A 24,311-nucleotide genomic window follows, 5' to 3' on the forward strand; every position below is an offset into this window, starting at 1 on the left:
TTATTCCTGTGCATCTGCCAGGAGGCCCATGGGTACAGAAAACACATCCAGCTTGAATCATTCTTCACTTTTTCCACGATGTGCCAGGCCAGCATGGTCTGGTGGAACTGTTTGCCAGTTCTTTCCATACACTTGCTGACACTTCTCTGGGGAACCACATCAAGCAATTGCTTGGGTCACCAGATGTCTGTGCCTCCTCCTTCATGTGGCAGCGAAGGCTGGGCTTGAGAGGAGGTCCTGCCCTGCTCTTGATGTTGTTTGCACACTGCCCAGATTTCTTGTGACTCGTGTCAGCGTGACGAAAAGCCCTTCCCAGGTTCTGCTTGCTGCCTTGGATGTAGGAGTGCTGTTAGAAGTGAATAAATGCTTTGCAAGATCCCTGCCACTTTCTCATGCAGGAATTAGAGAAGTCTCAAGGCTAGTTTCACACTTGGGGTTCCTCTTTTTTGCCATTTTGTTGTCCTGCAAGAAAATAAGATACAAATTACTACAAGCACAGCACCTTCTGCTTCAGCTTTGATGCAAAGGTCTTATAATTGAGAGAATATCTGTGTGAGTACTGAAAAATTAAATAGGCATTTAATGGGCATTTAAGCTGTTTGGAGCCCTACGTGCCTCTGCTGTGGCAGAAGCTCAGCTCAGGGAATGTAACAAACATTCTGTAGCCTCCAGAGATACCTACAAATTTGTGGTTCTGTATTTGCCTTTGTCTCCCTTTAAAAGGCTCCTGTTGCTGCTCATCTTTATTCAAAGTTACCTCAGGTTGGGCAGAGTAGAGGATAACATTTATAGCAATTGGTAATCAAAAGGAAAGAGGTAACAAAGGAAAAGGCCAATAATGCAAGACAATTATTAAGTGCCAAATATAATTTATCAAAGGCGTTCCTTCTAAATTGGATGAAGGAAGCATTTTTTCAGATCAATACTGCCTCAGTACCAGCACAGTTCTGGTAGCTTTTGGCTAACAAAGAAGAAGAATTGATATGTCCTAGGTGTAAACATTAAGACCAACGAACCTAGTAGATTAATAGACCTTGACTGTGGTCAGGTATTGCTGTAAAACTGGGATTGGCAATATGCAAGGGTTGAAGCTGGCACAAATCACATCCATGGCCTGATTAGCTATGAGCCAGCCTCGTAGATCAGCACATCCAGAAGTTCAAAGCTCCACAACAAACTGAGCTCAGTAGTAAATATTATCAAGGGGTAATGCCCTGCTTCTTGGTGATCTTAGTAGGAAAACATGTATTGAATTCAGAGTTTGAGCTGCCTATCAGAGGAAGTGCATTAAATATTTAAGCCAGCTGTTGCTTATCTTTATCCACACATCTTACCCAGCCTGATACATTTAATTACCAATATAAGATGTTCTTGCTGTGACTTAGTACAAAATTATATTCTTACCCAATGTTACTATGGGTCAAATACTGTGTTTTATTTCAAAATACATGGTGGCAATAGAGAAGCAGGTGTCATACAACAGAGGGGCAACCTCATAACAGGAAATGGCATTTCAACTAAAGCTTCAGAGGGGAAATGGTATTCTGGGTATTTCATAGACCAGAATACCCTGGTAGCCTGCTGACAGAAGCAAGCAACCTCATTGTTCCTTAGCTGGGCTTCATTAGCCCTCACTCTGCCATAGGAGCCCCTGGCTCTGGCAGCAGAATTCTACATCTGTAGAAACAAAGCCCTTGTAGTACAAGCAAACCATTAAAACTTGTGCTGAGTCCTAAGAAACAGTATTTGCACTGGAACTCAGGCATCCTAATTCACAGCCAGCACAGCTTACTTGAGAGCAGACACAGTGGGGCACTCTGGTATCCCCTGGGAGGAAGGAGTCATCCATATGTGTGCGCACCTACAAATCCCTGCATCTGGCAGCTTCACACCTTCCTGAAGACAGCTCTGCAGCAAGAAGGAACATCACAGCTGCATTTTTCATCAGGAGAATATGCTAATTTTTGCTGCAACAACTGTATATTACCTGGCAATTATTCTCTCCAGTCTCTTGGGTTCGCTTTATCTGTGGTTGTGTTTAGAATCCCCAAATGATTATATAATAGGTAGAAGATACCTGATAATATAACAGGCCCTTTCTATTTTTTCTAAAGCTGTATTGATATAATTTCTTACATGTCATTGTGTATCTCTTGTCATCAATCCATTGTGAATCATGCAGACACATCAGTGAAAGAACAGAACCTGCTGCATCCTGTGAGCAACAAGAAATTTCAGCTGCATGACTGCAGAAGGGCTTTGCAAGACCGTCAGTAATTTTTTATATTCAGAGTTAAATAGAGCAATAAGATGGAATTTCAGCTTTAGTGCAATGGATTGCAGCTCTTCAGTCAATCAAATTATAGTTCAATCAGTTCATTTTAATCACTTCTCTGGAGAGAAGTAAACCCCTATGTTGAAGAATATGCAGCAATTTTATTGATGGAAAGTTTAATTGTTTCATTTTTCCTTACCGTCTGTAACATACTAGACTTTTAATCAGTGGGAACTGAAGTTATAATGAAGTAAAGTCCACTTTCCACAGTTCACAACTAGCTGAAAATAATTGGGTTGAGACTCCCATCCAGACAGTGTAATGCCTCTGGCATTTTCCTGAAAACTACACTTAATTGCTTTGCTGATGTTGTTAAGTGGTCCTAAGGGGGATGAAGTAGTAAAGCTGCTCACATATGCAGGGAAACAATACACAAAAAATGTCTTACAAGGTCCTTAAAGGAGGACCAACTAGTGACTAGAAGACAATATATTGCACTTTTCTCCCCCTTTTGGGAGAAGTGCAATATATTATACCAGAGAGAATACACAGGAGAGGCTGATAAAATAAACTGGAAATTCTATAAACACTATTTTTATTTAAGGGCAGTAAGCTTGGGAGCCGAAATACAGAAAACATCAAGGCGGAGCTCTTGCAATCAAACCTGCATCTTTAGGCTAGCCCAAGTTGCTTGGCATTTTTATGCTGAACACTGGTGAGCTGCTGCCTGTCTTCAGCACCTTGGCCGGAGGAACAGATGTACTCTTGTCCCCAGGGAGGGAGGACAGCTTGCTCTCTGTTCTCTAAAGTGACAGGATGTGAGCCAGGCATGAGCTGAAAGCCTTGTCCAGGCATCAGTGGGACCAGCACATGTACCCTACACAAACATAGCCAGAGAAGGAATAACACTTTGGCATTTCTCCTTATTTACTGCATTCTTAGGAGACCCTCCATGATTGTATGGCAATTGTTTAAAATGATGCATTAACTGACAGTCTCAAGGATACTCTGATGAAGAAATGCAATATAGCTGTTTAATGGAGAAAAATATTTATTTAAGCTGCTGCCCACTGAAATCAGTGTTAGAGCTGGAGCTGTTTTGTGGAGAACTATAGAGCTAATTTAGATTTTTTAAGTGAGGGGCTTTTGTTGGTTTTTTTTTTTTTTTGGTCCCTGTTTATTTAGATATGTGGGGACAGTAAAGTCTCTCTCAACAACCTGACCTTCCTTGGCTGCTATTTGTGTAAACTTCAGTATGACCTTTGCTTATTCTGTTCTTGCTTTTACAGGCTCTGGATTGAACAACTACCCCCTGACAACTTTCTAGAAAGGAACACAAGCAAAATTGAGCTATGGGGTTCTAAAGCTAAAGTCTTAAAAGTTCCCTTAACCCTACATTTGATCCCAGGTGCCTTCGAGAGTCTGAGATGGCACCTCAAATTTTGGCCAGCATAACTCTTCCAGCACCTAAAATTATGCTTTTTCCACTGAAACAGGTAGAAGTCTAGACAGGACTCAACTACCTTGACATGTAGCCCCATGCTAGCCTGACCATTCCCCCTAATATTAATAAACTTTAACTCAAATTTCTCCTGTGGTGAAATAATCACCTCCCATGTGCTGGAACCGCCAACCATCTGCCAAGATCAGCCCTCAGTGAGAAAGTTCCCTGTGTCCAACTCACTCTGCTTGCCTGTCTCTGGGAGAACAGCTCAGCAGCAGCAGTGCTTGGGCTCTGCTCTTCCTGGGCTCCTGTTTTATCATGAGTCATGTGAATGGTTTGGAATGGTTTTAGCAAATGCACCAAATGAGGACTGTGTTGTGACAACTGATGGGAGACAGTGCTTGGGTTTTGTATTCTCAGAGATGCTGAGGGACTGGAGGAGCCAGGGATAATCTACTGTGCAGAGGGCAAATAACCAACATGGTGTGGCTGGCTGAAATTTTCCTCTGTGTGGTCTGGCTGGTTTAGAGGGTACCTTGCCCTGATCCTTCTTTTGGGGACAGGGTTGCTGTCCCAGAAGGAGGAGTTCTTCCTGGAGCTGTAATGCAGTCCCGTGCAGCAGCACAGCTGCCAGCTGGCCCTTATTGCCAAGCAGAGCTGCTTGCTGGGGCTCACAAGCTTTAAAGTCTTAGCCTGAGTCTCAGTGGAAACAAGGAGGAGAATGATTTGACGCACATTCCCCTGATTTGACATACTGTGTGGTTACAACATAGTGTGTCCTCCACAAGAAATCCAAAATACATGTTGCTGTGCAGGCACAAATCTGACTGTTCCTGATAAACTGTTCATGTGGAAAGATACAATTTTCATGGTTGTCATCAAAGCCAGTGTATGTATTCATTTGTGGAAGCATGTCAGACACCATATGTCACTAATATGCCTTTGATATGATGGTGTCTGAATCATTTTTTTAACTGCCGAATAGCATATGTTTAAATGTAAGCATCTGTTCTGTGTCTGTACTGTCTGTATTATTTATTCTTTATTTCTTATTTTCTTTTGACTAAAAGTTTGATTTAAATCTAGAAAAAGTGTGGGATTCAACTTATTTTTAAAGAAGTAGAGTTTTGGTAGTATTTCAGCATGTGGCCAATGTGTATCTTCTCAAGGACAAGAAGGTCATTTAAAAGAGAATTTTTCTCTTTTCAGTAATCAGAAAAAAAATTCAGTTCCCAGGCAAAACAAAGATTAGATTTGACTACAAGTTTGTTAAATGAAAAAAATATTGGTTTAGTGTTGAGCAGGTTCTGCAATGTATGGATTTGCTGAAAATAAGTCCTCGTAAGAGCCATATGTTACAACATGATGACAGTAAATTGGTTCTTTCCAGAAAATTTTCTGATTCAATTAACCAACTTGCTGTGTAATAAATGACGTAATAAAGGAATGAAATAATACACTATGTTAGGCTATTCATTATACATGGGGGAAACTCAAAACCAGTGTTACCACAAAGGGACTCAAAAGTAGTTATTGCTACTGATTAGCTATGAGCCAATCAACTGAGCCAATCAACTGAGCCACTGCAGCACCCTTCAGGAAGCTACAGCCAGCCTAAAAAGCACAGTTGGGGCAAAAGCAGGCAATGATACTTTACGGTGATAGGAAAACAAGAAGAGACTTTACCAGCCAACTGGGGATACCTGGAGAGTCCAGACAAGAGTGTCCAATGCTCAAGTACAGGAAGAGGCCCGTAAAGAAGCAGAGATGGCGGCAGGAAGAGGCACATGAAGAAGCAGAGATGGTGGCACATGGTAGCAGGAGGAGGCCTGTAAAGAAGCAGCCACGGTGACACGCTGTAGACTGCAGAGCTACAATTACCCACTCAGTGACCCCTCTAGCCACACTCTGTGAGTGTCCCACACTGCCTTTTGGTAAAAATTCTGCCTTTTGGTAAAAATAACATTCTGCCTTTTGGTAAAAATAACAAATGTCAGCTCTTGGTGGACTTAGGCAGCCTGGGCTTCATATTCTGTTTGTAAAGTTTGGCTCAGGCCTTTAACAGACCAACAGCCATTGCATAGAACATTGGAAAATCAAATCTGCCTGAATCCAAAAGCTTTATGTCACTGTCATGGAGTCGTAGCATTTCACAGCCACAGCTTAAAACGAACCGCATCAAAACAAAGCAGGAACAGCCGAGTGCAGCTGGTTTGTAAAACAGGCCGTGAGCAGCCCAGAGCGCACCTGCGGCCATGGCAGAGCCCGGCCCGGGCGGCGGGGCCAGCCGGGACCGGGGGCCTCGGAATCACTCAGTGCCATCTTGTGGCATTTCAGGATATTGAAACGCCCCTGAGCTACAGTAACTGCGAATGCCCTTGGAATCCACCACAATTCCAAAGATTGCAATGGTACCGCATACAAAGCCCGTACAGATACATTTGCTCGGCCATAGCTGCTGCGGCTGTGCATGGAGAGGCTCAGCACCTGAATGATTAATGAGGCAAACGCCTACCAATTATGGCTCATTGGAGGGGCACAGATTAATGCCTGTAATTAGAAATCCCGGGAACAGATGGAGAATTTTGCAATATCAAAAGCCTGCTCCTTATTAGCCGTGCCCTGCACAGCCCTGACCTGGGACAGAGCCGGCACCGGGGCAGGGGCTATACCTGCACCCCCCGGGGATGGGCTGGTACCTGCACCCCCCGGGGATGGGGCAATACCTGCACCCCCCGGGGATGGGCTGGTACCTGCATCCCCTGGGGCTGGGGTGATACCTGCACCCCCCGGGGATGGGCTGGCACCTGCACCCCCCGGGGATGGGCTGGCACCTGCATCCCCTGGGGATGGGCTGGCACCTGCACCCCCCGGGGATGGGCTGGCACCTGCACCCCCCGGGGATGGGCTGGGCACCTGCAGCCTCTGGGGCAAGGCTGAGCTGTGCTGAAAGCCTCTGGGCAGTCCCCATCACCCTCCCACCAGGGACCCTGTGAACAGCACCAGTCTGATGCTCAGAGGTGGTGGCTGCTGCTGCATCCCTTGCTTGTAGGGGGAATAGAATCTAAGAAAATGAAGATAGTGTAGAAAGTAATGTTACCCCTAAGGAGTTGCAGCTGGGCCAATTACCAAAGATTAGGAGCAGGCCTGACTTTAACAGGCCACAGCTGTAAGCAATGAGAAGAAGAGTGCTATAAAAGAGTGGGGTGGCTGGGTGAGAAGGGAATTGGAATCAGCTGGCTGCTTTGTGAAGGAGAAAGAGTCAGTGCTCTGAGAGCTGCCCACGAGAAACACCAAGAAGGTGTGAAACTTACACAACAAGGAGACAACCCTATGGAACCCCTGCAATAAGGTGACAACACGTGCATCCTCAAACCCTTCCCTCCAGATCCCCAGCACTCGTTCCTGGGACACAGCAGCAGCTGCTAATACTGACTCAGTAAAAAAACATTTAGAAAAGTATTCCTAGCACCTGTTCTACTCTCCCCACACACTTAAATAGGTGGAAAGGCCTAAAAGCCTTCATATTATAATTCTGGACATATACTAACCATATAAAATGAGAAAATTAATCATTTGATACACCTATATTATTGTCCTACTCTATAAAGCAATTTATATGCTATAAACATAGAACACATCCAGTAGATAAAGTATTAGTGTAAGAATATATATAAAGATATATATAAATATGTATATATAGAATATATATAGGTATATAGATGATATAGAATATATATAAAGGTATATCTATAAAATATGCATATAAATATATTGTTTATAGAAGTAAAATATATAAATAAAATTATAATAAATTTTAAAGTCATAATATATAATTTTCTATATATTGTGTGTATATGTATAGCTAGAAAATGTGCTGTTTCCCAGTAATTACTGCTGCAGTACCAGAGGAGGACACATACTTTTCCTAGCACTGTAACATTTATTGCATAAAAAGGAAGGAAATCATAGGGAATGGAACAAGATTAGAACCAGCTCTGAGGCCCATTCAGTCTGCTGGTGACCAGGGGAACAGAACATCCTTTCTTTACTGCATCAGTTGGTGCTGAGGGAAGGTGGGCAGGCCCCTGTGTCCCATAGGTGACACCATGGCTCACTAAACCTTTAATTCTTCCTTGTCTCATTGCCCACTTTGGCATTGTTCAGGCACCCCAGACACTCACCCAAAAGGCTTTTAGGGAGTGGGTGTGGTCTAGTTACAAACTTAGAGTAATTTCTGCTTTCTACCCTCTCCACTTCTATCAATCATTCAGAGATTTTTCTTTCTCTTTCTGTGACCCCAGATTAAAATTTTTTTAAGGAAAATGCAATGTCAATTTTATCAAATCTTCTCATAAGAAAATCACTTTCACACTATACAAGTTTCATTCAAGGACTTGAGCCCTGATGCTCATTCAGTATAATTTTAGTAAATAGCTTTTCTTAGAGCTTTGCTGGGAAGTAGTTTGTTGTACAGTTGCCAAATACAGTTGTGGTGGGTTTGCTTTAGGGTTTGTTGCAGGGCACTGAATCCTGTAATAATCTCTCTTTTTGAGGACAGTAGAAATGCTCTGATTGCAGACAGACAAAAATTTTAGAACTTACAAGGAGTCAATTAATAGTAAATTGAAAACTGATTTTTTCCCTATTATTTTGATCACAAAGACCAAAAAAACCCCACTATATGATATTTCATTGTTCTGAACTGCCACTATGTTTAGTTACACACATGACTAATGGGTTCACTCTGACCTGAACAAGGCACTTCTTATTTTCCAAACTAGGCAAACTGAGTTTATATCTTCTCTTAGCATAAGCTGCTTTATTAACACAAAGTAATCTTCCAAATAGTTTGAAGCCAATATGATAATTACAACATAATTAATTGCAATTGTTTCTTTTCCTAAGAGGAAAGCAAATAATATTTCTTTCAAGTGTCTCTAATTTTCAAAACTTCATATAGACTTCTGTTCGCTGAACTCTCACTGTAAATCTATAAGTTAGACAACTATTTCCTCGCTGTCATGCTGGAAATGAAATATACCTTTTGATCATGATTTATTTTTCTCACTTATCCCCTGTCCTGATAGCAAACACTGACTTTTATTTTCTGAAGGGCCAGATTTTTTTCTAGTTTTGCGTATAAAAATTTCCTATAAGCCATCTTGGAGAGGATGATATCAGCCTGAATTCCCACTACTTTCCTCTCCTCAGGGTATGTTAAAGCATTATTTTGTTGCTCTTCAGAGGGTCTGATGTAGCTACAGTATGACTGGAAGAAGCTTTCTTCTGATGTAGCCATAAAATACCCCCAGCCTCTTTCACCATGTAACTGGGAAATTATGCACCCTACAACAATCTCAAAAGAAATGGAAGCAGAAAATACTGCAGCTGCCACTGAAAGGTAAAATTTGAATTAAGTTAAAGATTTGAATATCAGAGATACCTGAACACCAGCGTTCTCAGCACTGCCTTTTCATTTTGAAAAATGTAACACAGAGCTCACATTTTGAGAGTTTAAGGGTTTCTCATTGCAGAGTTTAGGCTCTACCTTTTGGAGAGACCCTGGTTTGTAACATCCCAAATTATAAGGTGGCCAAACATAGCACTCTGACCTATCTCAATCCAGCATTTTCTCCCATTTCTTCACCTTACAAAGCCGTTCACAAAAAGTCCTGGTTTGCCTATAGGATTCATTACTGCATTATAGTACTGTGTATTAGACTGGGCTTCCAAGTCAGCCCTTGGAGAGATTGCATTTCTACTTTGTAATGATTTTACCATTGTAAAAGTTCATCTAGAAAGATCCTCGAAAACACTGAAGACACCAGGGGAATTCTCCACTTGAAGTATCCATCACTCCTCACTAGAGGAATTGGACGGATATGTTAAGCTTGCTACATCCTCTGTCAATCTTTTGTTGATTACATTATCAAGGTGCTTGCACTGTGAAAGATTAAAACAGTTGGGTAAGAGCAAAGCATGGAGTTAGTGAGCACTTTGATTATAAGTCAGACATCAAACTGGTATTTGAAGTGCAGAACTACTGAGCTTTCTCTTTGTCACACGAGCAGATGTTGCCAGAGGCAAGGAGGAACGGAGCCCCGCATTTTTTTTATCTTGGCTGCTGAACTTTGCACTACCTGAAGAACCAGGCACTGTGTGCAGTTCCTGGTTAGATGCCTTTCAAACCTGTCTTCTGCCTAAGGGCTACCAGATGTGCAGCTGAGGCAAACAGATAGATTTTCCCATTGTGCATCTCCTCAACCTGAGAACGTGCTGCTTATTGCTCTAAGTAAATTGTTGGGCTGCTTTATTAATTTAGGAGTCTGACAATAGTATTTTTCCCTTTTGCTCTACTTTAAGGAGAGTTCTTTTCCAGTATGAGAATGAACTATTAATGAGCAAAGATAATATACCTGGGGAGGAAGACTTCATCCTGGATATTTATTTAGAATTTCATCTTGAAAGATCCAACCAGAACGATTTGCCATACATATTACTTCCTGATAACTGGTCTGCCACACATGCATTCTGACAACCTTTAAGATCGATGGGGATTTGTCCACAGGGGAATCCTTAAGTCTGGTGACTCACCCATCCCACTACCTACATGTCCATTGACTCTGAAGGATCCAAGAAACATCCAGTAAATAACTTTCCATGCACAATGAACTTACTCAGGACCCTGGGTTTTTGGGTAAGTACATTTGTGTCTCTTAGTGTTCAAGTAAAAAAGTGTTTCTCTCTCTTTTCAACAGGTCTTAAGTAAACCTACAAGGAAATATTATAACACATTTAACAGGTGTGAAATTCATCTAAATGCTTGTGATGGAGAATACCAGGGGTTTCATTGACCATCAGTAGAACTGCACCCACCTCCTTCAAACATCACAAGCTGTTACAACATTCCCTACAGATTTTCTTCCTTTACATGCATCATATACACATCACTTGTGTATTTGCAAATACCTCCACTGCTGCTGCCTGTCACTCCTTATAACAGTGTCCAAAACACCATGGTGGAAAACTGTGCATCTGTGTCCCTTACAGAGAGATGAAGGTTTGAACTGGTGAGGTATTCCCCCTCCTGGCTGCCACAAGCCCATGTCACCACAGATGCTCTGTGTCACTGAGGGAGCATTCAGAGGCTGGAACTGGAAAAGGAAAGGGGCTTTTGGAAGGGGAACTAATGCAAATGCCACAGTTATAGAAGTTAGAGAGTTCATTTAGTCAATTTCATCCATTTGAAAAGAGAACCTACAGAAAACTAATAATACAATGAGGTGCACCTCAGAGCAGAAACCCTCCTCTGAACAAATGTGGGCCCCAATAATATTTTCTAATTCACAGCTATCTACAGTCACTTTTAAAGTGTACTAGTCTATGCCTACTTCCAAAAAAACTGCTATCTTGATAAGATTTTTTTGTTTTATAAAGAAATAAATATTGGATTTGTATACAGAATTGTTTTTTCCCTAGATAGGTTCCTGGTGTATTTTTGCATTATGTGTAATCACGAGTGACCCCAAGGTCAATTATTAACAAAACCTCACAGAAATCCCTGCTAGATAGGGAGAAACATGAAAATCTCAAGGAACAAAGTATTTGACTTCTAAACAGAATGCCTGCCTAAGACAAAACCTCATTAGGGAGGTCCTCCAGGCAAACATCCTCTCATTATTTATTGTCATGGTTTGCTGAGGATTCCTCAGTGTAACTCACAATTGGGTTTTAAATAAATCTCTCTGTATAGTAAATGTGATATTCTTGCATCTAAGCAACAGGGTTAGCTGAAAACTAAATAAGACCAAAATTTCACATTTCAGGGACTCATAAACAGCTTAGAGTCTGACAGCAATGCAACAAGAGGCAAAAATATGGCTGACAACATATGGCTGAAAAGTAGGGTCGCAGTGGCTGTGCAACATAACAACAGAACAGCGAGACTGCAAAGCAGAAGCAATTAGCTACAAGTCTTGCTAATGTGGAATTATTTATGGTGAGTAACTTCTTTATAGCACAAGGATGGTGCTGTGTTTATGATTAACATTTAAGGCATGAAGGCCTTGGATTTAAGGTTTTGCTTCCCATCCTTCTGGCCTCTAGAGGGTCAGTGTAGGCTAGGCTCTCAAATGTTTTGAGGCACTCTGATATCCTGGAGGGATTGGTCTAAGACTCCTGGAGTTCAGCTGCTCATCTCAAAATTAGGGATGCTAAAACTCTTTCTCATAATAGGTACTGTGAATGGGGGGAGAGGTGCTAAAGACTGGGAATGTTTTATCAAATAGTTTTGCTATGGATCTTTTCAAAGTGGTGAAGGTCTGATAAGATTTTACAAATCTTATCACATCCAAGGGCTAACTGATGTTTATGCCTAAGGTGACCATGACTTCCATTTTTAATTCCACTAAACTGCTGAGGCCTCTAAAGAAGTCCAGAATACCTCAGAAATTTCCATCTCTAATCAGAACAGTGTGGAGTTCTCTTCAAGGAGAAAATCCTCTGGTGTGGTCCATTTTTCTGCTGTAGTTAAATATTCTTGGGCTGATTCAGCATCTGGGCTGATGAGCTGGCCCCTGGAAGCTCCTGCTTTGGTTGCTCTGGAGGAGGCAGGAGGGGCAGCACAGTGGAAAGTTCCTCTCCTCACCAGAGGACATGCACAGGCCACCCTTGCCAGGGCACAGTCTCCTGACTCCCTTGCTTGGCTCAGTGCACTGCCTCTGCTCCTGCCCATAAAAGATTCATTTTCTTAAATTTTATATTTATCACTTCCCATAACAAGGTTTCTCTACTAAGGCAATACTATAGTCAAACAAATGTAAAGGTGGTGAGGATAGAGAATAAAATAACTGAAAAGGTCTTTTTTACTCAGTGTGGTGAAAGGGGATATTATACAAACAGATGGCTTTTTTTAGTGCACCTATTATAGAGTCATGCCCACTCTTTGCTGAATGCATACCTGTGAGACTCTGTGTGTGTAATAAAACCCTTAGTTTATTAAGCATTTTTTCCTATTCTGCTATGTCAGTCTAAATTCACTTTGAAGGCAGGAATGATGGAATTGTTCAATATATTGTGTGCACAAGGTTGTGACCTCTGCAATTGGGCCCTGAAACACCACTGTCTGCTCACCACTGGGGCAGCTGAAATGCATTATGAGGTAGCCTCATAAAACATTGGACTAAATCTGAGACCTCTGAATATGCAGTACTTGAGCATTTCTGTGTTTTTTCTAACTTCCAAAATATTTACACCTCTATAGAACTTAAAAAATGAAAATTGAACATACTGTTTTTACTGAACATCTTGTTTCTAAACAGGTTCTTAATCCTGCCAGAGATCAAATGGGTGAATGGCCTTGTCCTTGTAAAAAAATGTGCCACTGATTTCTGCATCCATTTGTGTTTGTGTTTTGCAGGAGGCATCCTGGAAGTGTTATGGTGTGATCCAGCAGGAAGGCACAGGTACATCTGTCTGAGTGCTGGACTGTGCTGTGGAGGACATGTCTCTGCACAGAGGCACATCCTAACCAGAAGAGGGGGGAGAATGCTTTGGTTTTAAAAGGGGGCAGAAGGAACACCCTCAACAATAAATCTGAGACCCCAAATACCCTGCTCTTCACATAAGATCCTCTGTTTAAAGACTGACCCAGCCAAGCTGGAACACCCAGTGTAAAGCTGTCATCACCCTGTATTTCCACACTTACTGAACTTACTTTCTTTGTTCTCTGTAACATGTGCAACTAGAATTATATCAGCCACCACAACAATCTTTTCCTTTCATCAGCTCTGTGGCAGCAGCTCTGCCTCCCTTCTGTGCTGTTACTAGCGGGGTAGCTCCAAATAATTGTTTCTTTTCCACACACAACAAAGGCCTATGCAGCTTCAGCAGGGCCCATGAAATGGGAACCAACGAACAGAAATTCCAGTTGCTGAAGTTTATCATTGGTGCCCCTTATTCTGTAAAACACTTAAGCACCACACTTTTACTAAGGCTGCTGTGAATATTCATTCAGTGCTCACGGGTGAACCCAGCTCCCCAGGCCCCTGTATTAACACCACAGCTTTAACTCGCTTACAGAACTTGAAAACTTTCCCAGCAGGACCCTTTGAACAGATGTAATTTATATAATACTTTAAAAAGATAAAGCTTTATTTATTCCTACCTTGAAGGTACAGGGCCTTGAGGAAAATATGTTAACATGGTGAAAGGCCAAGCTTAACCACTCCATGCTCCAGGAAGGGAAAGCTGTCACTGAGTTGGGAAAAGCCAGGCTGTCCCACTCACAAAATGTTGTCTTTGTTCTCTACATGAATCAATTTGTATTTGCTGATAACCCACTTCTTTCCAAGGATTTCAGGTTTAGGATTCCCTTTGATGCCAGACTCACTGCTGGAAACAGTAAACCACTCTAACTTTGATGGAGCTACAATTATTCCCTCTAGTCAGCTATTTGATTGTTTCTGCTAAAAATCTTCCGTCACCATTTCATGTTAGGCAGGCTTCCCCTCCATCCTTTCTGATTTGAAACATGCCAGTCAAAAGTTACAAACCAGATAGCCCAAGAGGCATGCAATGTTTTCATATAAAATATACACAAATTCATCCTTCCCTATAACATGTATGACTAAAATGATACCAGTGACCCCAGCAACCATTTTTCCTTTCATCACCCCCCTCTCCAGCAGCTCTGCTTCCCATCTGTGCTGTCACCAGCAGTGCCTCTGACAGAGTCACGGGAGCACAGAAACCACCATGCCCAGGGCTAGAGGTGCCTTGATCTGAACACATGTTGGTGCCAACGCTTGTGAGGGTTTCAGCCTGTCTGGAGCACAGGAGTGTTACATCAGGCAGCTCAGCCTGGTAATGGTAACCTAAGCTACCAGCAGCAGGGAGGCGTTTGTGCTGTGCTCTGCTTGGAGCAGCGCTCAGAGCCTGTGACACTGTCTGACACTGACTGATTAAGATACAGGTACTGTGGTGCTGTCAGGAAAGAAGAAAGAGGACTTGCCGTGCTGTTGTTGCTCATGGATCTCCAGCAGGGCAGCAGCCAGACACCAGTGCACAGCAGCATCGTGCTCTTCCACCTCTTCAGAGAATTACTTTCCAGTCAGCCTGAGGAGATGAAGAACACACCTCGTTTTTAACACAGCCTGGCCCTCCACACAGACTCCAAAGTCTGTGTATCACCGGTGATCGAATCCTCATGGCTGGGGAGGGGACTCTGAGAGGAGATGAGGGAGATGTGAGAAGAACAAAAATATTAACTCAATAATGAGCCTTACCAGGAAACCATTAGGAAGGCTGCTCCTGACTGCAGCAAACAAGACCAGGCCCTAACAGGGAAAGAAACAGAGCTACCTAGTTATGCTGCAGATATAATCTTCCTTTTCTCCATGGCTTGTACTTGCCATCTGTAAAAAACAGACACTCAAATTTCTCCCTGATCTCAATTTTCTGGGTGTCTTCAAAGCCCAGACTACACAACTAGTGGGAATGGAGAAAAGGATTACTTTGTCAGGCAGCCTAAGACATGGGACTAGAATTCCAGGTATATTTTGTTTAATTCTCAGGGCTTTCCCCAATACAAAAATGCAGGGTTTCCCAATGTACCTTTTCATCCCATCTCACAGATGATGAAATAATAATTTCCCTTCTCTCTGAGGGTGATGTGAAACCCTCAAACAGACTAATAAATGTGGTGTCCAGACTCGGGGACACTCTTGAGCTCAGGCTTACATTTTTTGGCTTCTGGAGTCCCTTCTCCATACAGCTCATGCCAGTAGAAAGGCAAGCAGGAATATAGAAAGTCTCAGAGAAATCTCTGCAGACCTGACATTCTCTTACTCATTTGTGTGCCAAACCAGGCGTGTTTCTGTCACCTGTGTGGTGTGAGAATTGTCCTTGTCCTCCACAATGCAGAGGAAACTGGAAAGATTCTGATCTTCCTTCCACCACAGAGGAGGCAACTTGGCTTCCAGGAACAACCTCTATTCTCTACAACAACCAGGCTCTTTTCATCCTGGCTTTCTTAATAAATATTTAGAGGGCAGTTCACATTTTCCCTCTGCTCTATGTAACAGAGCTGATTATTGCTAAGGTCAGGTGGCTCCATGAGCTAATTAATATTCACAGGTAGCAGTAAGAAATAAACCTCATCTCTCTCCTCAGCTTTAATTACAATATCAGTGCTATCAAATTCCATGTGGACACACCTCCTGCATCAGCTCCAAACAATTTCAGAGGTGCATACAGGACTCACAGCATCTTTAACTCATGATCTTCTGCCATTACCATATAATTACTCTAATGCATCTTTACTGTGCAACACCCACCAGAACTAACAACCGTGGAGTGCCTCATGTAATGACAGAATAGAGACATCAGAGTGGAATTTCGGCTCATGGGGACCCGCAGCATTCCTTCCAGTCTCACTATTCAACATTTCTGAGCAACCTGACTCCTACACCTGCCTCCCTTCCTTCTCTAAATTTACTTTATGAAACATTCATGTCATTCTAGCACTGAGAAGCCCCAGGTGGCACTGAAATCCCAGTGGGAATGTAGCACAAGTCAATGAAGTGGCAATAAATTGTCTCACCTTGATCAGCTCTGTGGATAAAGGAGAGGAATAGAGGAAGGTGAGTCAGGGAAGAGAAGCTGCATTCTACACCTTGCTGTGCTGTGGGTGAGGATCTGGGCCTTGTGTAGACATGGGAAAAGAGGTTTGGAGAAATTTGACAGAAAATGCAATACTGACTACTTAAGTTAGCAAATATCCCTCAATTAAGTGCTGGTGGAGGTCAGATACAAAAGTCAGTTAGAGAGAACTGGGCAAGCTTCAAAGGGTCTTTGTGGCTGAAGGATGAGCCAGTGCAATAACCTGTGAAATGACAAGCCATGGAGATGATTTTAGCCTTTCATTTCTACCACTATAGAAAATGAAGAACAAAGTACACATTATAAAGACATAAAATGGGATGAATTTTTGAACCTGTCTAAGGATTTTTAAAGAATAACTAGCTGCAGACATATCTCACAATGCCCTATGCGAAGCATTCCTGAGCCTTTGCAGAGATTTACAAAACTCTCTCAGTATATCAATTCCATCAGTCCTTTTACTTTTCTTAAATGGCAATCCTTTTAAACTGATTAATAGCATCTGTATTTGTTGTATTTGGCTTTCTATGTGTTAACAGTCACTATGATTAAAACACACGTTATCAAGACTTGAAAAAGACAGTTAAACAGGAATGGCATTACATTGTCACCTATCCAAATTGTAATTGGTATTTAATTGTAGCTCTGCAAGCAAACACAAAAAGACAAACAACAAAGAAACCTCTGCTCTGATTTAAAGCAATTAAGAGAGGAAAACCCAAGAGAGCTAATATATGAAGTTTCAGGAGGAAGCAGTCCTTCCCTGAAAGGCAAAGGCCCTTCTTGAATCTGAGAGAGGTAAAGCATGGGAATAGTGCAGCTGTTTCTGGGAAGTTGCCTTTTGTGTGGAAATGGAAATTAAAAGCTGCCAGGCTGATTTTTATCTCTCTTGTCAAATTTATATTGTATATATTTGCTGATGTTCCGTAATATCCCAGTTAACTCTGTTGTTTGCATATTAACTGTTTTGTGTCCCAGATGCTCATACAAGAATCATAAATATTTGGGAAAGATATAGCCATCACTTTCAGCAGCATAAACTAATTCTTTTTCTAAACAGCTTTCCCTCTATTCTTGCAGAAGACTCAAATAATCCCTGAAGAAGTACTTAAGGATGGGGTTTTTCACCATCAACTGGGAGGAAGCTGATGCGCAGGAAGCTGTTCAAGAGGAAAAGGACTTCCTTTTGCAAACTCTTCCAAAGTGAGTTTGCCTTTAGGGCTACACTGATCCCAGCCATGGAGAGATGGAGGTGAGGCAGTTTCAGGGGAGCTGAAATTCTCAGTGCCTGAATCCAGGCCCTGGCTCTCTCCAGGGGTACTTGTGTGAGAATAAGGATGACATGTGTAGTTCACACATGTCTGGAAAGAGATTTTGCCAACGGTCAGGGTCTGTGGTTTCACAAGCCGTCATCTCTAATTATCAGGAAGGCTCCCTGGTTCTGTTTCAGAATGGAAAAGGAAAATATTTTTATCTACTTTAACATCACACTGGCACTGGCAGATGATTCATAGGCTCTGGAGAACACAGACATTACCAGCTCAGCACATTTGTGTACCAATCACCATTTGTCATATGTGAGTACTTCCCACAGTCCTAAAAAGGGATTTGTTTTCGGTATTATTTGCAGGAAATGTAACAAACTCCACACTGAATAGCAAAATAAAAACAGCACTTGATTGTTTTATCGAATAGTTGCCTATTTACTTGGGAAAACTTCACTTTAGGATTTTTTTTATGCTGTCTAATAAAAGGACCCCCACAGCTGTCTTCTCTGTGGAGAAATGCTGTCGACATCCAGTATAATTTTCTGCATATTGAGTGAAGTACTTGAAAGTCCCAGATCCATTTTAATATGTGAGCTGCTCTCCCATTTGTATGCAGCTGGAGAGAGTAGTTTTATCCTCATTTTAAAAAGCCATATGATGGATTTCTTTCTTTAAACAAATACTGCCTGAAACTTTTCTTTCTTCTCGCTCTTTCCCCCAGCATACACCTTTCCTCTCTTGTTAGGCACCAGTGTGCTGAAATCACTGCACAGTGCTGACATCTCACTCGTTATACATAAAATGATGCCAGCACCATTTCTTTTTTGTTGTGTCTGTGCATGATCTGCCGGAATAATTCCCAGATTAACTTTTTATTAATATAATTTTGGCAAAACAGTTGGTGAGGAAATTCCATTGCACTGCCTTGAATAAGGCCTTCACTATCCTTTTCTGAATTTTCTGATTCTGGGTATTGACAGCTTCCAATCCTTCCAATCCAAGCCTGGCCTGAGCTCTCTCTCCAATCCTGATCCTGCAAACACTTTGCCACGCAGCACGAGGCAGCAGTGCTCAGTCCTTGCACAGCTATTAACTCTGATGCAATGAAATGTTGTTGTTATGGGTTGCAGGGAGCATGTTTAACATCCACAGCTATTTTTAATGATTCTGTCAAGAGGAAGGATTATAGCTCTGAAAGCACAGGGAGGTTTTGTGTAACAGTCACAAAGCTTTGAACTCTGCGCACACCATGACTGAACATACTGTTCCTGTGCTTCAACACAGCCTGACACTGCAAAAGTCATGGCTGAAAAACAAGATATCTGAAGGTTATAGAACATTTAATGGCTCTAGTGTAAACAATACAGCTCCAAGAATTACGTGCCAAACATTACCAACCTCCCAGTCTGGATAGGCCACATCTCACAGGCTGAGAATGACTCATTCAAACAACCTCAGATGGCAAATCCCCAGGCAGGCAGGCTTGGAGTGATGCTACCAATTCAGCATGGAGCATGTGGTCCAAGGAGCAGGCACTGAGTAATTCCCCAGACAGTGCTTGCAGATGCTTTCACCCAAATTCAAGATTTCTGCTCCACAGTTTTGTTTTGAATGAAAATAAAATAGATTCTCAAAATAAAAATAAAGTAGATTCTCAAATTTTGCTATGGAATTAAAATTCTGAAAATTTTATATTGGAAAAAAGAGATAGTTTTATTCCTGATTAATTTTGTCTGAAAAAAGGGAAATGTCTGAAACGGTAAAAATCTTGGATGAACCTGGAAACAGGAACCCTTATGAAGGCAGCAGAACTGAGAGCCTCAGCATTGCTTGTTTCTCACCTACCAACAGAGTAGGAACCTCAGAAATATGGACATTCACTTTAACCAGCAATCTTGGAACTTACAGCGGCCACTGCTGGAGGAGAAGAAGAATGAACCACTACCAGGGAAGCTTTCCTAGGGCTTCCAGGTTTCCACCTCCACTGGCTGGGTGTTGGGGTAGCAATTAAGTTATCCAAACTTTTTGAAGAAAGGAATCAAAGCTGCGGGAGCCCCAACTTGGATAAGAGATCTCAGAAATTCAGGGTTTCCTACTCTACCAAATATACCTGGAAGATATGTGAGCTCCTAGCTGAGCTTCAGGAAGGCTGCTCAGTGGCCTGGAGCTGGAGGAAAGCCATACAAAACCCAACATAAAAACTCAGAGACCCAGAGAATTTCCTGTGATATATTCTTGATCTCAGTAGCTCAGCATTTTCTAATGAAGTAGTGCTTACTGGAAAGTTTATGCCTATTTCCATTTGGGAGGACATTATTCAGATAGACATGGCACATTTTGGATGACATGAGAGAATTGTTTGGTCTTCTTGCCAAATTCCATCCTGGCAGATAATTTCTTACCTATTTAAATCCACCTCATATTAACAGAACACATTTTTTTAGCTCCCATCCTGTCTTGCAGCTCTTGTACTGTTAAATATTATCCACATTTCATCCCTTATGCAGCTGCTTTTCAACAAATTTAGTCCCAGGTTAGAGTATGGGATATGTATATGGAACTGGGAGCTCTGGGGGTCTCTAAAATCCCCTGTGCTACTGCAAGAACATCAGTGCTGTTTGAAGGATTATTTTTAGTACTGAAGAAATTTTTGCAGAGTAGGGTATGATCCCACACAGAATGGAACCAGTCTGATGTCAAATTATTTTATGCCATTGTGGCACATGACTGCATTACAGAGTAGCTCTTGTATTTTTCTATCTCCTCAGGAACATTTATTCCTACAATGGGGATCCTGCATTGGTTCCAGTGGAGACCCAGGCCCCTATTGTGCTAGACACTATAGCAACAGACAGTAAAAGGCTGTCCTTGTTCCTTTCTATCTAAACAGACAAGACATTGCCACAGATTTATCCTTCCATTTATAACAGTTACAAAACAACTTGGATGAAGAATAAATAATGCAGTGAATAGGACGTGATGCTCCCAGCTGTGGGATGGATCCATATGGAGGTGGGAAACCCCAAACCAGTGAAAGCATCGAGGGGTATAATCCTGAACCAACTGAAGTGATGTGAAAACTCCTACAGACTCTGCTGCCAGGGAGCCAGGATTTCCCCCTCTGTTCCTGTTTCACCAGGTGCCTGCGTGCATAACACAATGCAAAGTTGTAGAAGAGTTGTAGGTATTTCCAAATTCCCTGGCACTAAAAGCAGAGTTGCAGTATGGTCCCACTACTCCCATCAGGGGGATGAGCCCGGGCAGAGCCTGGTGCTGTCACTGTGCCTGTGATGCTGTGTGAGCCCAGGCACAGCCCTGCTGCCCAGGCTTCCTGCAGAGCTGCCTTGGAACCGTTTACTGGGAGAGAGCTCACGAGCTGCCCAGGTTCACTGGGCTGTCACCAAATCACTGACCTACCACAGATAGTAAGCTGAATGATTAATTATGGTCTGCAACACTCCATGGTCTCCAGTGCAGGGGCTATTTAGGTGACAGTGAACTCCCTGAACATACTGTGTTTCTTGCTGCAAATCCTCTAAGGGATACAGACTAAAAATATTCCTGAGGTGCAGCTTGTAAACAGACATATTCCCTGTTCTGATCTTGCTGATGTTCTGTGCTGTTATTTACTTACATTGCATAGCTCCCCAGCACTAATAGGAGCCTCTGGTTACTTTTTTTCTTTTCTTTTGGAAGCAATGCGATGCACAATAAAGCAGAGATGATAATGATTTAAAGGATACAGGTCTCTTTCCTGGACATTCTGACTATGAATATAATATAATAGAGGTTAGAGTGATGCTTGTTTTTACCCCTGAGTCTATCATAAGATTAACAGTCTTTATTATTTTGCAGAACAAGCAGTAGCGCCTCATCAAGGGTATAATCACCTCAGTCAAAAAACAAACAAGCTTTTACTTAAGGTGCTAAAAATATAGTTGAGAAACCTTCGATCTCAAGCCATGTGATAAAATAGACTGTGTTGACTGAGCAAATCAGCAGCAGCTGCTGTGCCGGCTCCTTCACCCTAACAATGCTTGCCTTTTTCTCTCCTCACCAAATTTAGAGATGATGTCAGTGTAGCCAACCCCAGGAGTTCAAAAATCAGAAGACAAACCAAAATAGAATCACAGCACTGATATCAAAGCCATGGAAGTTATTGAAACTGAAGCGTATGATTTGGGGGGTCAGCCTTTAGATTTTTTAATTCATAGCAGACAGCCTTCTCCCTTCCAGTCGTCTGCTCAGCTCTCCTGCCTGTCTGATATGCCCTATTTCAGAGTGAGAGACAGCACTGGACAATGGGAAGCACAAAGGATTGGGAATCTATTTAAAGTACATATAGAGCTCAATTCTGCACTCTATGCAGAGCCTTAATCCTGCAAATTCCTTTCCTGAATGCTCAGCTTCATTGACACAAGCAGCCCCATGGAAGCCAGTGGGGGTCCCCTTGTACCTGAAGTTTGCCCCTTTTCCCTATTGCACGTCAGAAATGTTGGATTGCATCACAATATTAAGAATCAGCTAAGAATGACTAGATCTATTGCTCAGTTTTTTCTATGATCTCGGGCAAGTCTTGATTCATTCTCTTTAAAAAAGGGGTAGAATTTATCTCTACAAGGTACTTGGAAGCCTCCAGATAAGAGATAATAAAATGCAGAAAATTAATACATTGTCTCTTTCTGACGTAAATTGATTTCTAGATAACACAGCTGGAAAGAATGTTTAAAAATCAGAAGAATGTCATAATTAAATCTCCTAATAAAACCAAACTCCTGGACTTAATCCACCATAGATCAAGTCTGACTGAGCAGCTGAGAGAAGCAGAGATCATTCTCAGTGCTGAGAAGAAAAACTTACCTCTAATTTCCCTCACTGGACCTTCTGCACTTCAACAGGAAAACAGAACCCTCTTCTAAAAAGAGCAGTTCCTGGGAGCCAGGAGTAAACTCATACAGGAGTTTATCGAGATGTAAACCTTTAGCTTAATTTTTCTCCTATCCAAACTATTGAATTCCTTTGAACTTCAAATTGAAAGAACTGATCCTATTTTAAAATTTAGTCTGCATGTAAAGTCCAATATTTTGAAGCAGCATGTTACAAGAAAACAGTTTGTTGGGAAAGTAAAAATCATTTAAAATAATGGGAGACTTTCATCTTTTATTAAACATTAGAAATTACTAAAAGATACTACCTTAGAGCTGCTGAATTTAAAGAGTCAAACTGATGCCTTTTGTTAAAAAGACCATTAAAAAACTCATTTGTGTTTAAATAATTTTAGGTCATTAAATTGTAATGTACAGGGTCAACATGAAACTTCAAACTTTCTAGTTATGTTAAATGGCCCTAAAATTATTTTAAAATAGAATCAGCACCAAAGAACTTACTTACTCCCTCCTATTTTTAAAGAAAAGACCTATTTGTAGTAATAAAAAGTGCTATTTCTGTTCAATCCTCCAGTCACACATTCTCTTGGTCTACAAGGTTTTGTTTAAATTTACAGGTACTACACCTATGTGTTGATATCAATGATCTATTTGAATATTTTTTAAAAACAGCAAAAAATAGCTAGCAGTGATATTGTCAGTAAATTTTATGATAGCAAGAACAGGCTATTTCAGTAAAATCACATCTTGTGAATTAACCACGTAACAAGACACAATGAGTTATAAATGTTATATGGCACAGCTGAAAAGGCAAAGCTAAAAGGTTCTCTTCTGTTAAGGCTTGTGACTATTACAGCTACAAAAACATGTGCCCAATTGCTCATAGCTTTATGAAAAAGGATGTATTTAGATTTAAAAACTCTAGGAAATTTCCAAAATTCTCAGGCTGATTTTAGAAAGCATCAGGAAAAAAATGTAAAAAACATTTCTGAAAGTTCAACTGTTTCCAGGAACAGAACAGAAGCTGTCCCATTCGATTCCAGAGAGATACTGGCAGAAGTTGCTGCCAAGACACTGAAGACAGGATTGAGAGGAACTGGAACTGGGCAGTAGAATGCAGGAGAGAGAGGGGCTGAGTGGTCAGTGAGATGCTGCAAGAGAAGCCTGTGCATCCTGGACAGCTGAACAAAATGAGACTGAACTGGGGGCAGAAAGGGCACAGGAGATAATGGTGGGATGGAAGAGACACCGTAGAGAGCAGCAGAGAGTGCAGTCCAGTCTGGAGAGCAAATCCCAAGGATGCCAGAATCCCAACCCTCATGTAAAAGCAAGCAGTAATTATCATTTCAATATCCACAGGTCACAGATTCAAACATAAAATAGTAACTGGTGAAGATTATTGATTTTCCTTTGTATAACCTTTAATGAACAGGTAAAATTCCTTTTTTTTTCCAGGTGCCTAAAATCAAGAGGATGCAGAAATGCCAGTTCTGTGTGCTCCTAACCAGGCTTGCAATGCTGACAATAACACATGAGGGGGGGGTGAAGGAAGAAAGATAGAACAGTGAAAATCATGTGACGGCTCTAAGGAGAAGGGATGCTTTTGAGGTAGTAGCAGTGACACCAGGTGAGCTGTAATGAGTGACTCCCACTGCCAGGAATGCTGCCCAGCCTTGGCAGGAACATTCTCTGCATTCAATACAAGACTCTATTTGCCTCCTGACTTAGGGACTGGTTGATATATGGACACATAAAACTCAGGGTGTTTAAAACTA

This window comes from Fringilla coelebs, assembly GCF_963513975.1.
Source record: "Fringilla coelebs genome assembly, chromosome: 14".
NCBI lineage: Eukaryota > Metazoa > Chordata > Aves > Passeriformes > Fringillidae > Fringilla > Fringilla coelebs.